The following is a 17213-nucleotide window of genomic DNA, read 5'->3' on the forward strand; positions in this document are numbered from 1 at the left end:
TGTTGCTTCCATTACCAGTGATGAGAATAGCGAATGAACACTGGGAGATGGTGACTTGGTGCGCTGTAGATTATTTTTATATGAAGTCTCGTGGAGCAGAAGAGGAGGAACCAATGTAGTTATTGAAAAGTATATGCAATATGTACTCCTATTCTCCTTGTAGTAATTCAAGGCCAGAACAGTTTGACTTAAAGTATCAGATTCACCTAAAAAGTTTTCATTTTAATATCACTTTAAAGAATAATAATAAATCACAACATAAATCAACTCAGTTCCCTTAATATAGTTTTCTGTACTGCTGTGCAAATAATTCAAGCTGGTGTAGATCTGTTTAAATTGATCAGAGCAGCCGTCTGGGTCCAGATTAAAATAATTACATGTGTGAATGGATGCGAGTGTTGAAAGCTCTTTCTGAGGACAGATTTGTTCCGTGGACTTAAATGTACTTTGTGGTCGTAATTAGGCCTGCAGCCTATTATCGTTTTTGTTTTAATAATCGAGTATTTTATTGATTATTCTGACAATCAAGTAAAAAATGTATTAAAAATTGGCACCTTTTGCATATCTTTCATTTTACCATTCAAGTATTTATTTATGCAATATTAAAAGTGTATGAAAGTGGAAATGATTTTTTAAAATAAACAATTTATTGCCTAAAATTTAATAATATCAAAGGATATGTCTGCAGCTAAACAAACCCCTCTAACATCAACGTTTGAAAAGCTCACCTTTCCAGCTTGACTTTACATCATTACCTTTGTAGGGCTGATCTGTTGACTATTTTTCTACTAGTAACCGGATAGCAAAAATTGCTTAAGGTATTTTCGTCTTTACAGAAAATGAACCCAGTGAAGCTAAAACTTTGCCACTTGAGGAGTTTTGGGTAAAACATTTAAATAGGCAACAAAGGTTTATCACCTTCAATGCAAAACGTGTACGACGTTTGGATAAATTAATGCTTTGTGTTTTTCTTTCAGCAATGTCCCATTTTAGATTTAAATGATTATTTCATTACTAATTTAGTTGACAATTAGTTCAATAATCAAATCCTCACTATTAATTTGATTAATTGCTTCAGCCCTAGTCATAATAAACAACATGTTGCTGTTGCTGATGTCACTTGGTGACCTGTCAATTCCAGCTTTCATGACTAAAAGGACAACATGACTACAAAACATTAAATTGACAGAAACAAGTGAAATTCTGATGGATAAGTGTTAAAAAGTTTTGCTTTTTATTTGGACCTTTTGTCTGTGCCACTGTTTAACTAACAGTGTTTCTCTGTTCATCGTGTGCCCTGCCCACACTTGTTTCTTTATTGTGCCTCCGCAGGCTAGGTGTAAGAGTGAATTACTTGGTCATTTCTAACCTAATTAATTAATAATCAGTGTTCTGTTTTGCCCTTTGTGATGAACGAATGTGGTTGCTGAAGCGATTGCTGATTTGTTAGGGGAATAAGGGAGCAGGTGAGTTGAGGACAACCATAAAGCATAAAAATAAATATGCAGACTACTAACCTCATTTGTAAGGTTGAGATTTTCTTTTTATTTCAGTTTTGCATTTTATTTGTAGAACATGAGGTCAGATTTTGTGAAATGTTTTAATGCTTTTGATTAATCTGACAAAAATAATCTTTGAATCGTTGCTACTTTCTCATTTTACCCCGAGCTTCCTGGGTGTGCGATGGGATCGGTTGTCACAGACCTCGTTTGCTTTGGCAGTACCTCACTCATCGTGCTCACAATGTGGCTCTCAAAAATGAACAGAATCCGGTACAAATGCTTTTTCTGTGAGATCAAAATTAATCATTTCCCAACTTTTGCCATGAATGCTTTATCAGCTATTCTTTAAAATTCAATTATTACAGGGGAAAAGTAATAACATGAAAAAAATTGCAAAAACCTGGTGTCTACACCAAAAAACTGGTACTTTGCACAAACACCTTTGGGTTCATTTTCACACCCAATTGAAATAAAGCTCAGCTCTCCTGCTTGAGTTTTTCTTGCTTCTCTTTTTTATCCTTCAGCCAAAGTCTGATTTTGCAGCATAGCTACAAGGATTAAGAATCTCACTGCATAAAGGTATCAGTTAGCAGGAGTGCAGAAAATGTTTCACATCATTAAATACAGAACCTTTGACAATTGAGATATTCAGTATATCTTAATACTGGGGAATACTGACAACAGTGAGAAAATACTGAACGGTTCTCCAAAGATATGAAAAAATGTGAGACTGGAAGGGAGGAGAGTCTGACAGTTAGATGTAATTCTGTCAGATTGTTGTAAACAAAATTTTTTTAAGTTGCGGACAGAAAAAATTTTGTGGTTTGAAGCAAATCAACCACGCAAAGTGTAATATTGTCAAATATTGACACTCAATATGGCTGTAATAAATCAGGGTGTTCCATCACTCCCATCCCAGCCAGGAGAGCCTCTGCCAGGCCACTCACAAGTTGAGTTAAGAGATGAATTGTTCAGAAATGGTAAATATTACAAACATGTGGCATGTTGACAAACCGCTTTCAAAGAAGACAGAGCAATGTGTTCATGTACTTCAGCATATTTGTTCTTCCACCAGATGAGACAAGACTTAAAATTGATCATAGTCTAATTTTTTTTTTTACTTTAGCAGGCTGATTTTTAATATCCTTTATAGGTTTCATCGTCTGTACACCTTTACTGACCTACGTATCCATCCGAGCACGCCTCATGTGTTCCGCTCCCCTCCGCCTGTCAGGAGACGGTTATTAGGATCAGCGTACATGAGCGCAGGTGTCAGAAAGTGGCCGAGCCTCTCCGCCGCAGCCAGTGATAAAAGATGATGCGGGACTACCATTAGAGGAGAATCCTGCAAGACCGCAAATGCAAGCGAGTCAGTCCTGGCCCTGTCAGCTGGTAAAACGATCATGTCAGTCAGACTCACTGTCAGCGGAGTGACAGAGCAAGTCGGGCCCACTCCTCCTTCCTGTAAGTGCACATATCTAGGAATCGAAGAGGAGCAGAGTGCAGAGTCAGGGCAAAGCTTGTTAGCATTTGTCTGTCATCACGCTCACTGGCCAGAACCTACTGAAGAGGAAATAGGAGAACAAGGTAGAGGACAGAGGAGTTAAAGAAAAGGGCCTGAAGGCTTATAGATGGAATGCAGCTACTTTCCGTCTCCAAAACTGCTTGGAGTGCGGCTATCGTCAGGGACAAACGATTTGTTGACAGAAGGAAAGAGAAACCAAAGGAGAAAAATAACCGGATCATAAAGAGCATGAATTACACTAGCAGCGAGTCAGTGGCAGAGAGTAAATCTGCCGAAGCCGTAAAGAGTTATGCGTAGTGATCTGTTCCACCGATCGCTGTGTGCTTTGAGATAATTGCTTCCATTTTGTTGCACAGGGACTATTACGGTGTATGATAGCTGGATTACCATCTGTAACCGTGAGCTCCACTTTGCAGAAGTAGTGCTGCATCAGCAGCAGGACCTCTGGAAGATGTAGGTTTAGTGAACACGGTCGGCGTCGTAGCTCGGAGCTATTGTAGTAGTTATGGGCTCCCTTTATAGAATTTCACTAGCTGCAGTGAAAGATTTTTTTTTTTTTCCTCTGTTTGATTCAGTGAGATAACGTTATCTGAATGGAGTCATCTCTTGTTGTTAGTGTTTAAAGTTACTCAGTAGAACCTTTTCGGAATTGTGCATAGCAATATTTGCTTTGTATTTGTAAAGTAAGAGGAATCTATTTCACTACACACCCGTGTAGAACAGGTCAAAAGGAAATACCCAAAATCCAGTGGTGTTCTGTGATTTTGTAATTACTTTAGAATAATATTATTGAGTAAAACAAGATGCAATTTTATTTATTTTCCAACACTTTTTGATTTGCTTTCTCAGTCTGTCAGTCCAGGCCCGTTGGCCTAACATTCAGTCCTGAGTAAATCCTAGATGGTATCGCTCAGAGTGTTTTCACAACTGATAGTCCGGTTCACTCAGTTCAATTGGACACCAGAGTTACAACATTTTCAGCTGTTGTGGTTCGCTTTCACACTGCACTGTCAAATGGACCAAACCCTTTAAAAAACCTCTTCACCACTGAAGTGGATACATAAAAAACTCTGAAGAAGATACTGAGTGTAACTTCCTATTTCACAAAAAAAAGAAAAAAAAAAGAAATGTGGTGTAGTGGTGTGAAAAAGGAGCCACCACCCGGCCATAAACTTACCATAAAATCTCAAGGCTGAACAACAGAGACATGTTGTGATTGGTTCTGCTAACACTTTTTACACAACATGGCAACTATTCTATTGAGAGACTCCCAGACAACAAAGAATAAAGTCACCTAAGATTTATTTATTTTTTGTTTGTTTGTTTTGGTTTGTCCCACACATCCATCACATATTCATGTTTGAGGGTGGATTTGATTGTTTTGGAACTGGATTTATTTTGCTGAAAATTAAAAAAAACAAAAAAAAACATTCAATATGCAGTGAAGTGAGACTGTAAGGTTCAAGGATTTCTTTTTTGTCTTTGGCATAATATCACTAACCACGTCTCCCAATAGCTCTAGACATGCATGTTTGTTTTGATTGTATTTACCCAGCATGCCCTGCACCGTAGCTGGCTTCCTCTCCGCTTGCCCTCCAAATATACATCTGAATAGCTTCAGAATTCCCTTCAACCACACAAAGACCTGGTTTTGCAGGCGGGCCAGATTTCAGCGTTTTGTGCCGCATCAAAGTCTGGTTCGTTCAGGAAGTTGCGAATGCAATCAGAATTTTGAGGCAAAAAAACCCCTGGAGTTTGATTTAAGTGGACTATCAATTAATCAATCAAGTTTATTTGTGTAACACATTTCAGCAGCAAGGCGGTTCAAGGTAATAAAATAATAATAAAAATAAATAAATAATAAAAACTGAAAATTACAAAGAAAACACCATACAGACAAAATCATGCACATCAAATGTGTTGATGTGATGATTTCTTATGGTTTAAAAGCAAATCTAAACGGGTGGTTTTTTAGTCTTGATTTAAAGGAACTCAGTGTTTCTGCTGTTTTGCAGTTTTCTGCAAGTTGGTTCGAGATTTGTGGCGCTAATAAAGGCACCCTTAAATGCACCTGGCCTCAAGGTAAAAGTTAGAGTTACGGTCAGCCATTCAATATTGTTTGGAAACATCGAGGACTCTCTGGCATGAGGTTCTAGATTACATCAAGTGTTGCAGACCTTTATTAATTTAATTTACCAACATTTTTTCATATTACAAAGACGCAAAATTGCACAGACATATTTAGCACTGACCAATTGCTTCTGAACAGCTCCTCTTTTGTTTTGCCCATTTGAAGGCTCCCCTGCTCCCTTGTTCAAGCTGATTATGCTGATGTTAGAGCCTGTAAGCTAATATAATATAGAAACCAGGATAGATGAGCTATGGGACATTTCAACAGATGAGATTGTTTGTGGTAGAAATTCTTGGAATTGCTCACGTTAACCAGAAAGCCGTGTGTCACATGATCTAAAATACTTTCATGTTGCATTGTGGCTGCCGGTGTGGCTTTACGCTGGTACGTGTGTTGGACTTGAGTTCCTTTTATGTGGCTCCAGTGGTCAGTCTGTGGCCGGACTCAAAACGGTGAGGGCTACTCAGACCGTCATGAAGCACTGAAAGACCGCCTTCTGTCCTCTGGTGGTTTTATTGTAGAAACAACAATGTTCTGATCCCTCTAAAGACGTCTGTAAAGGATGAGATGAATAAGAAAATTAATGGCACAGATACAAATAAGAGAAGAAGTACAACATGGAAATATAATAGTGTGTAGTTTTAGACTTAATGGCAGAGTAAATGAGTGTTTCAAAAGTGTTGGGACAAATGACAGCACAGATTTCTGATAAAGTTTATTATTTGTCAACAATTTTTACACCAGCTCCCCTGTCAGTGTATATTTTCTATAAGTTTGTAAAGAAAATTGATGACTTTTTCTGAGATTTTTCTATACACAGAGAAGAACTTTGTTCTTAATATCTAATAATATTCTGCTTTTTAGTATCACTCGTAATTCTTCAGGCTTATTTAACTGTTGTAACAAAATGAGCTTTGTTACTCAAGATAATTTGATAAATAGCTTTACTCTGGAAATTTCGAAATTGTGACTTTCAGAGGTCGAGATTTAGTCAAACTGAAAAAGAAAAATTACTTTTATATATTGACAGAGTAAATGGACAAAGAAAAACAATGTAGAAGTAAAAACAAGTGAATCAAACTTTAACCTGCTACAAAAACAGCAAAATAACTTTTACCACAATATTCTGTTTAGAAATGATCAATGCTGGTCAAGTATGTTTGAGCTGTTGTGACGTCCAGATATAAAGGTGTGTGCTTTAAATTGTATCTTGAAGGGAAGTACGTTTTGAGTTGTGCAGAACAGTCAGTTTAACGATGCACTGCATTATGGGTTAACTATGCCACAATGGTTGCATTCATTTTTCTGAATATTCTGAAGGTGAGCAAACTATATGAAAATGGGTTTGCTCATGTCCGTGAGCAGACCATGTGAAGAAGCCTGAACTATTGGCCAAATAAACTAAGGAATGTTTATGGGTTTTTCAAGGTTTTCACGGGTTTGGACTGTTTTGACCACCTCTTATTCAGAATCTAAAATGTTAAACAAGGTGCAAGTTTCTTTCACACATTGTTAATATGGTCAGGATAATGTCTGGTAGTTTGTTTAGCCATGGTATACAACACTTTTCCTAACAGTCAAAAGCTTTGCTGACTTGTCTGCGACACTTACGCTACATATTTTACATAAGCGCTAAAAATGCTGATCTGTCTTAGATGAGCTGAATGACTCTAACTAACCCAAACCGTTTTCTATACCCAAGTCTAAACAGAGGAGTCAGAACAAAATCTCCACACACCTTTAAAGAAGCGGCCAGCGTCCCGCTCCCTGACAGCAGAAAAAACTTCCAAGCTGAAGCTATCTTTACACACAAGCACCCTCTCTGATTTTAACTGCATTGGATTTTTGTTTCACAACGGAGTGTATATCAAGCCTGCCTTTGTGGCCCTGCTGCGGCCTGTAATGAATGCATGGCTAAAATAACTAAGTGGCAGAGGGAGTGAGGTAGGAAGGGAACATGAGGTGGGGAGGAGGAAGAGGGGAAGAGATGAGGCTGGGGGTGGGGTGGTGCGTGCTCAGAGTGAGAATCATTCTGTAAAGGTGGAGCGAGAGAGAGAGAGAGAGAGAGAGAAAGGTGAAAACATAAGGGAGGTCAGCTGTGATATGGCAGTTGGTATACATGTTTCCTGATGTTAAAAACCAGATAAGGTAGTTTAAGTTGTTTTAACAAAGCCTTCTGGCTTCTTCCTGCTCAGTAAACTGAACCGTGCCCATCCAGTTATCCCTGTTCAGATTGTGGTTATCCGTCTTGCAGCAGTGAGCTACAAACTTTTATAAGCAGATAATAAATGTCCCAAGGAGCTCATCATCGGCTAATTCTAAGGAAAGATACCGTCTAAACATTTCTATTAAGGTTCCACGAGTGGAGTAGAGAGGCCTGAGTTTTTGTTAAGCATTGTGTATGTTGATGAAGAAACGTCCCTAGAGAGTGAGAGGGATAATTAAATATATCTTCCAAATAGGTATTGATCGTCTTAAGGGTGCTGCCGTTAGATTAAAAGGTTAAAGAATAAAACCGCTTTGAGGATTAAATTATTGTGAGGTAAAATCAAGAGCGTAGAAAGATAAAGACTGCAGTAATCAGAATGTATGAGCCCTGCAGACATGCTTATTGATGTCCTATAGACGGTTAGAATCCCGTCAAGACACATTATGAACCGTAAGCAAACCCATTAAGACGTTTTATCTACTGCTAGGTGAGCACGTTGGCTGTTTCAGTTGCTCCACAATATCAGCTATAGTGTGAATGGATCTCTAAATACAATTTTTTTTTTTTAAAGTGCGCAGTGTGGCACCCCAGCCAAGCAGTGGAACAAGGTCAGGAAGCGCTTTTAATTATTTTTTTCTCTTTTTAATCCAGACGTGTTTTATCTTTGGGGATGATAGGAGAGGAAGTGGCTAAGCACAGGATACGAGCTCCTGTTACCCTTCCGTCTCCTTCTCCGATCAACCAATCGGGCGTGCGAATAGTGCTGAGTCAGCCTCTGAGTTCTGCTCACGTATAAACGAAGGGTGGGGCCAGGGGGACGCTGGTGTCTGCAGTGGACTGCAGCAGCGGTGCCGGCGCTTACCTCACGGCTACAGGAACTGAATCACCAGCTTCCAAGTCTCACAACCCTCGGCTCTCATAGATTGGCCCTAAACGTCTTTGCTGGATAATATACACGCCACCTTACCCATTCCTATAGTCCGTAGGTAATTAGTGGGAATAAATATGGCAAGCCACTGAAGATAAAGTTTATAGCCTGGCCACGGGTCAGCGTGTTTCATTGCCATAGTGAGCCTTGCATTAAGGTAATTACAAGTCATTTCACATTTTCATCATGGGTGCATTCAGGTTTTCTTTGGGTTGAATCTTTGAAGCTGACTTCACTGAAATGCTGCATTAAGCATGCTGCTTTTAAAAAGTGATTTATTAATCATTTAATAACAGATCCCAAACAACTAAACTCAGGGCCAAGATGAAGTGTGTGTGTGTGCGTGTGCGGGTGTGTGTGTGTGTGGGTCAGTGAAGGCAACATTTTGTTCCGACATTGGCCTCCGTATTCTTTTACTGGATATCTGGTCATTGTGTAACAAAACATTCTCAACCTAAAATCTAACACATTATTGTTACATAATGAACTTTACCCTGATTGCCCCTTGTTAACAGTCCTGCTTGTAGTAATTAATGGAGCAAATCTCAATTCATGCTATGAGGATAAGCAGTATCAGTGCTGAAATCAAGCCTACATTTCTGTTAACATTGGAAGAGTTTCATTTCCTCTATTAACCTGTACAGAGCCACAGGGTGGGATGAAGTTTCCTTTCTCCAGCAGCCAGTAGATGAGAGGCAGGGTCACATGCATCTATTCCATCAAAGGGCAGCACAAGAAGTTTAAGTATATGTTATTTAAATCCAACTTCTGCAACTTCAGCGGATGTAGTGATAGTTCTCAACAGTCTAACACTGTCTCCCCTGCTTTCTTCAAAGCAAATTGCAAACTGTTGTACTCCTAACCATTGGACTTACTGGAGAGGTTGCCGGTTTGATTCTATCTACTCCCTGCCACACTGGGAAATACCAGTCTCCATATCAATGAATGCGTCAGCCTGGATGGGTAATCGGGACTCGCGGTTCTTAATTCTGCGGGTTCCATTTGTGACGGCGGGTTCCTGGAACAGCTCACTCCAAGTTCACCGAGGTGACAGGAAGTGATTCTAGGCCAGCCCTCCCACGCGGCGTGGCGCCGGGTGGAAAGCGAAGGACTGGCAGTCACAGAGACAGTCACTGAGACCTACTTGTCCTGATAAGGAGAGAGAGAGAGAGAGCGAGCAGGAGGGCGGACATGGTCAGTGAGTGAAGAGGCTGTGAAGCTGATGGGAGTGGCACTGCAGACAGGCTGTATCAGCTCAGCCCCTGGAGTGTCGGCTCATACATCTGTAATGAAAATATCACAATGAACAAGACTGACAGAGTCAACTGCGGTACTGGTTACAGAGTGTCACCCCACTTACATGGTGCTGGGCTGGCAGCTGCACGGTTACACCACCTGTATGCTATACATCTCCCCAGGGACACCACACACTCCAAACTCCTGACCTTTCCCTTTATGACTCCTTGACTGTCTTGGACCGCCGGCGTCCAGCTGTCCCTAACCATCATCTCCTCCTCCCCTCTGTCTACAATATAAGGGCAGGAATGCAGTGGACAGCACAGTCCCAGAATAGACAAGTAGCAGCCCCTATCTCCAACCACACAATCTGCCTGATAGAGGGCACCTACATTACAAGGCAGCCTGGAGCAAGAGTGCAGACGCATGCAGCACGTCGGCACACATACAAAAGCCTCGGCTAAACTTGTGAATGCACAACACCTTTGCTTATTGTGGGTTAGATCCTGATGGAGACGTCTCCCCCTGCTCTCCCCGCCCCCAGTTTAGTGTTGAAAGAGGAGTCGCCGGCGAAGCCTTCAGCTGGCACCTGATCGAGGTTAATGATAAAACGCAATGGGTGTAACGATTCTGTTTGATGTTGGATCTGAGTGAAGGTGCGCGGGGTGAAGGAGGGTTGGATGTTTGATGAGTGTGTGGGCCGGAGATTGGTAGAGTGAAGCACTGAATGCGCAGCAAAGGGATTCTCTCCCTAATCTACAGAAGATCCTGCTGTGAAAAGGATTCTGGGTGTAGCGCTTTCTCCTCTGAAGACGATATTCGCGCCCGAATGCTCACAGAAGCTGGCAAAGCAGTCTTCGCTCTCGCTCTCCTTCTAATGTGGACACTCACAGATCATTATCCGCCAAGAGAGGAGTGGAGGCAGGGCTCAAACGGGGGGGCCTCGCTGACATTGAAGGCAGACGTGAGCAATCCGTATGAGTTATATGCCTGGAGTCACCGGATTCATGTGCCTTCCTGCTGCCTCGCTGCATGTTGGTGATAGCTGTAGATCTGGAACTGGTAGAAGATTCAAGCCATGAAAGCTCAGATTCTCCTCCATATACCACATAAGGGTATGGTGGGAATTGTGTGAGCTTGTCTAAATCCATCCATCCATCCATTGTCCATCCATCCATCCATCCATCCATCCATCCATCCATCCATCCATCCATCCATCCATCCATCCATCCGTCCGTCCGTCTGTCTGTACATCAATGGTCTGCTCTCATGTCCATCCATTCCTCTCCCCTGTAGTCTGTTTTTTGACATGAAAAATGTCCTCCTACCAGTTCATTTTACACCTGAGTCATGGATGCACAGTCATCAATTTGCGAAACTCTTGGGTGACAACTTTATTAAACATAAGAGGGATGGAGTTAACAGGAAGGGATGAGAGATCACTCTTTCCCTACCTTCGTACATATAGTGACAGTATTTTATTTTTTACACAATTTGGATGCAGTGAGTCTGATGTATTTGTTGTCTCAGAAGGGGTGGACAGCTGTGATACAGGACTGACAGTGGAATTACTCACACACACTACAAACGCGTACTTTGTGAGAGCCAAAACCAAATAGAAGTTTGGAGCAGCTCAAACCCGCTGAATGTAAAGCTGTCAAATATGACTTGAATTTGGAGAAAACGCTGCATTTTCTGACTTTTTCAGGGATTTTAGGCGGCAACGGGAGGTTTTAAGGAAAGTGTGTCTGCTGATAATTGTGCCAACAGAGGAATGCAAACTCACTTTATTTTGAGTTTCACAGATTGTCTGAAAATGTTGCAGTAGAGTTTACAACCTCCAGGCTGAAACTGCATGAAACCGTTGTTTCTCTGTTTTCAGCAATAAACGTTTCATGATGTTCACCTTCAGCATCACCGTTTATTCAAATTAATGGATCTGATTTCCGGTAACACAGTCCAATTAGTGATCCATACATGGTGGGATCAAACTGGATCACCATTTGAAATGCATGCATACAAGAATGTTTTTTTTTTTTGTTGTTGTTTTGACGTTAACTTAATATAATTAGACGTCTTTTTATGGCAAAGTAAAAAGACTTCCTCTGTTGAACGTTTGTTTGCTTGGAGAACCCAACCCACCTGTCAACCAGGTGATGTCTTTACATTTCCCAACCACCACTTCACATTTTTCAGTCCAATATTGACTTTTCAATGTCTAGTGTACAAACGTCTGCCTGGAAGGTGGTTTGTATTCAACCTTCTGATTATAAAATATTTATCTGTAATTATGATAGATTTAGGCTCTAGGAACAATTCAGATTGTATTAAACAAGACTTTGTTAAAGATTATGAGCATCTTCATTTTGAATCAGTAAAGCTCAGTTGTTCTCCTAGCCTGAAACAACAGGATTGCATCCAAAGTGCATTTAAAAACATCTCCTCACTCTTAAGTAATCACTGTGGAATAAACAGTCAAGTTTTGATTAAAAACTTAATTAGACACAAGTTTATTAGAAACATGCATAAAATTTAACAGTTGAGCAAATTTTGACACAAGTGTGTAAAATAATATTACAAATTTTTAAAAAAGAAAATCAAATTGTACAACTGAAAATCCATGGCAAATCCCACTGCTGCAAAAATAATACATGAAATATTCCAGTTGTAATAATCTAATTCTGATTATGATAACATCCCAAAGCAGTAATATTAAATAAATATCAGCTGCAACTTTTAGTAGCTCTTTTAAATATTGTGAATGTGTTGATTCTTTAAAGACCAATTCATTAAAATAGCTTTTCAACTAAATTCAGCCTGTATTTTTCATCTTTACCTTTATGTCCTTCCTTTAATCCATTGTATATTTTTAGTTATGCTGATATTTTATTGTAAAGCACTTTGTGTATAAATCAAGTTTATTTCAACAAACAAGCTGGGATTAAAGAGGCCGACTGCTGATATATTAACCAGCAGAAGTTGTAAAACAGCACAATGACTCCTATGAAACTAACGCTCATTTACGGTCAACACTGTTGCTTTGTCATGTTACCCATCATCAGAAACAATTTCTTTTTTTCTTAAAAAAAAAAACATGAACTGAAGGAATGGTATGATTTAAATCCTAGAGGTTTAATTCTAAAAAAAACAACAAAAAACTTGGCTTACTTTCTTGTTAAGCATGTCTGTCTAGATTACCTGCCTGATGGAAAACTGTGTTAAAAACCCTTCTAAGCTGCAGTGGTTTTGAGCTGGTTATAAACAGAGCCTTTGGTCTGCTGGGACTAACCTGAGGGAGAACCCAATCTGAATCAGAGAGTAATCTATGCCTTGTACAACATTAACTACTCCTAATCTTTTAATAGAACCTCTCTTCAAAAAGGCACGAATTACGTCTTTAAAGCTAGAAGTAATCAATTGAAGACATTGAATAATGTGTCACTATTTCAACCCTGCCCAATGAAATAGTGACATAAATTTCTGGATCTGCAAACAGATTGGTCACAGAAAACCAGTTTTGTGAACAGACACACAAAAATGCGGTAATAGCAATAATACGATCCATGAGACCAAGGCAAGGCAAAAGAGGCATAAAAAAAGTTGCCTGGCAACTTTATTTATAAAGCACCTTTCAGCCAAAGACAATTCAAAGTGCTTGTACAAGAAAATTAAAAACAACATAAAAAATCAAGCAGATTCAAAATAAATAAAATAAACATTAAAATTTTGAATATAGTGAATGAATAGAATTTAAAGAAATTTAAGAATAGGCTACATCAAATAAGAAGGTCTTTAACCTTGTTTTAAATAATCTCAAGGTAGGGGCAGTCTTACAAGCTTATTCCAGAGAATAAAAACTAAAAGTTGCTTCACCATGTTTAGTTCTGACTCTCAGAATAGTTAGTAGATTTGATTCTGATGATCTTAAAGGTCTGAGTGGTTCATATGGTTGAAGAAGATCAGAAATGTAGTCTGGCTTTCTATCATGAAGTGCTTTGTAAACTATTGAGGAAATTTTATATTCTATTCTTTGAGCAACAGGCAGCCAGCGCAGTGAACATTATCAGCTTGAATGTCTGGTTGTGTAAGAATGTAGAAATCCAGAGTTCCCAGGTGAAACAATGCAGACCTCATGAGAAGTGTTGTCATCATAGATGCTGGGGTGATGGGAGATGAATGCTGATGATCCAGTCTGCTTAGGACTGAAGAGAAAACTGTCAAAATAATATTTGATACTCTCTCACACAGATCACACACACAAATGTTTAGATTCAGGTATTTTCAGATACACTCTACGTTGGAATGCGGTAGCCACTAAATACATGTTGTATCAACTTGTTCTGTATATTTTTTAGTGATGACATAGTTTGTTGTTTGTTGCTATAGTTTCATGTTTATTTTTTCTCTTTCTGCACATGTGGAAACAGACTTCTAGGCTGTTGTAATCTCTGTATCTGTCTTTCCTTTCACTGTTCTTTCCCTTTAAACTTTTGTCCCACCTTTCCCTCTTTCTTTCCCTCCTCTGTCTCTGTTGCATTTAGAAGCAATCCAAAGCAATTTCCAAAAAAAAGAAAAGGAAATTAGATCTACAGACTAAAAGGAAAGCAGCAATCACCCACCTACACACACACCTTTGATATGTTGTCGTTTACCGTAGGCCCTTTTACACTATGTGAACAAATCATCTGCCTACAAACAGAAGGAACTGTAAATGTGAAAGCTAAGATTTATTATTGTTGTTTACAAAAATAATAATAATAATAACATAATTCCATTAATAAAACATCAATCTCTAAGATTTTGCTGCCAGTACCTACCATAAACAGTTTATTTCCTAATGATTATTAGCTGGACTAATTGAAGCAGGAAATGAGTAACTCCAAGGACGAGTGGAGCGGTGAGCCAGCAGCCCTGCTGAGTACATGGACTCTGTGCCACCGCGCTCACCATAGCGGCTACGATAAACGGCCTTTTCCACGGGTACAATCGTCCCAAAAATGGCCGAGAATAAAAACCAAGAGTTTAGGAAAGAAACGGGTTTGAGCACGGGGTACGAGGGTGAGAAAGAAACAGGAAGAACGGATGTTCTGCATAGCGACGGAGGTCAATGAGAGTTCATTTTCCTGCCGTCCTATCCGCTGGCTTCATTAGCAGTATTGACAGTTAGGTGATGAATTCATTGTTTTCTCTGGTTTGTCTGCAGCCATCATTTATATGCGCTCCTCTCTTATCTCTCAGGGCCCTGCTCCCTGTTTTTCTCATCGCTTTTTCATCACCTACATTTTTCTCCGTCCTCTGTCTCTCCTGCTCTCCCCTGTTCTTGTTCACCATCTTTCCTTCTTCAACTCTTTAAGCACACACATTTTTTTTATCCTGTATTTCCATACAGTGAAGAACAGAAGTTACTATTAGTGACGGTTTGCATTGTGAATGCATGTAGAGATGATGCTCACACACGTGATTCCACTCACATTTGGGCTCTTGTCTCTTTCAGATCATTCCCTCTTCATCCTCTTCTTCTTCTTGGAACCAAAATGCTTTGCTAAAGCTGGTAAAATGGAACCAAATCAACTGTTCAATGGATTTGGTCCCCTTCAACCAGCTGTAGCTGTGCATTGATCACTCCGAAGAGCCGACTGACAGCCACGCAGTGGGACTAAAGCGACGCCTCTTTCTCCTCTCCACACATAAACTCATTGTCGTGTGTTTCTCAGCACCGGCGACTGTGTGCATTTATCTCTGTTAAAAAGATTACCACAAGCAATTTACTTAATCTGACTTAAACAAGCCAAGTGAGTAATTATAGATATCTTAGTGCATGCATTGTTATGCCGTGTAAAGCTGTAACTGTATTGTCCTTTGGAGAATTGAATTGTTCTTTGGAGATTTTCCCCAAAAGTCTACTGAGAGGCGGAGTTATTAAGAAGCGAAACGGCTGAAACTGTGTGAGAGAGATGCTCAGGTTTGTGTGCTTATGTGTCTACTAAATTAATAAAGCCTTATTCCGAACTTCAAAACCAACTAAGTATGTGCTTACAAAGCGCTGGAGCTCATAAGTGATAAAGTTGTTCTCTGAGTGATCGTGATGTTTTTAATAAGAACACGACTGGGATCCAGCTGGTTCCTGGGCATAAATTACATCCAAAGTTTTATTGACATTAACAGCATGCTGAGCGGCAGATTTATGCAAGATCAACGCAATCATTATCAGTGGAAATTGTTCTCAGTTACGCCTGCGGTTTTTCATGCCTTCGTGATAAAAACCTGTTTTCAGCGTTCCTGGTTAAGACGTGTATATTTACACTTACCAAATCTAAGACTTTTGCACATGGCAAAGGGCTTAAATTTTAAGTAGATTGATGTAGTTGGGGAATAAAAATCACTTCTGATACAGTTAATATCTTCCAGGTCGGTCACCAGTGCTTCACCGTTCAACAGTAGAGCCGTTTTGTGTTGGTACTCCCTATAGCAGCTGCTATCAGTCACTTTAAGTTGCATCTTTTCCAACTCTAGACAGGACTATGATGTAGCACATGTCATTTTGGTAACCGTTAAGAGTCTAAAATATCTAAATGATCTGATAGTTTTAAGCGTTAATCCTCTCCAGAAAAGTGGTTTTAGTCAGAGTGTCTTTTCGGCCCTTCAGACAGTCAGAGCTTTGACCACTTAAAAATCAATCGGAAAAAACAATTAAAGAATTTGTTCGTAACATATCAGATCTGTCAACATTTTGAATAATAATGTGGGTTCTCATAATCCCACCATGTGACCATAGGTACCTTGCCATCTAAGTGACGGATTAGTTTAGTGTGAATCAATTCTCATACTTTTTATGACAACTGTGTCGTAGTTTCCTCGTTTTGTTTTGTGTTTTTGACAGAATTTGTGTAGTAAAGTCACATCAGGCTTGTATAACCTTTGTTTTTAACATTGTCCACGGATGACAAATGAAAAATTGCCCTTTGATAAAAAATAGCCTTTTGACTAATTTTGGTGCATTTAAACAAATGTTAATTAATACGTCTTTTCCCTGCCTAATAAATGAAATTAAATTGTCCGTAAAAAAATCTAAGACAAGTAGAAGAAACACTCAAACCTTTGACACCTAGCATAAAGCGCTACCTTTCTTTACCTTTCAATAACAAGAGACATGCTGGCATAACATTATAATTACATATCAATAGAAGACACTTTAAAGAAAGTTTGTAAAAACTTATTTCAGTTATTGAATGTCATTTTTTATAAATGTTTTCAAGTGTTTGCGAATGTTCCCTTGTAGATGTATGCAAAGTGAGTTGTAATTGTATGTGGGCTGGCTACCATACTATGGTGCGTGACATGATGAATAAAAAATCAAATCATATATCTGTTGAGGTATTTTGCTCACTTCTTCCTACACAAATTTTAAGTAGACATTTCCCTCCAGCTGCACAGGCAAAAAGCCAAGGGCTCTTACACTAGCTATGTGAAATTAATAATGCTAAGTGTAAACAACCAATTCTATTTTAAAACTTTAATTGGCTGCCCGAAGCCAAAAAGACTCTTTTAGCGCTTCTAGAATAATAACAATAAAAAAATCTAGTTGCCGATGGGAGCAAATAAGGTTTGTTTCTCCTAAAAATCCTCTTTAAATACATGCAGCTGAAGCATCTCTAATAGCTTTCATTTCTTTTAAGCAGGTC

The 17213-nt window shown here is 39.4% G+C and overlaps 1 long non-coding RNA gene across 1 annotated transcript in view; it reads left to right on the plus strand.

Annotated features, from left to right (window-relative positions):
• LOC122830514 overlaps positions 1 to 16894 on the plus strand; it is a 31531-nt gene extending 14637 nt beyond the window's left edge. Inside the window, exon 3 of the long non-coding RNA XR_006370551.1 lies at positions 15026 to 16894. This is a non-coding gene — a long non-coding RNA (uncharacterized LOC122830514). The remainder of the gene's footprint in view (positions 1 to 15025) is intronic.
• Positions 16895 to 17213: the final 319 nt, after the last annotated feature.

This window comes from Gambusia affinis, linkage group LG01, assembly GCF_019740435.1.
Source record: "Gambusia affinis linkage group LG01, SWU_Gaff_1.0, whole genome shotgun sequence".
Classification (NCBI taxonomy): Eukaryota; Metazoa; Chordata; class Actinopteri; order Cyprinodontiformes; family Poeciliidae; genus Gambusia; species Gambusia affinis.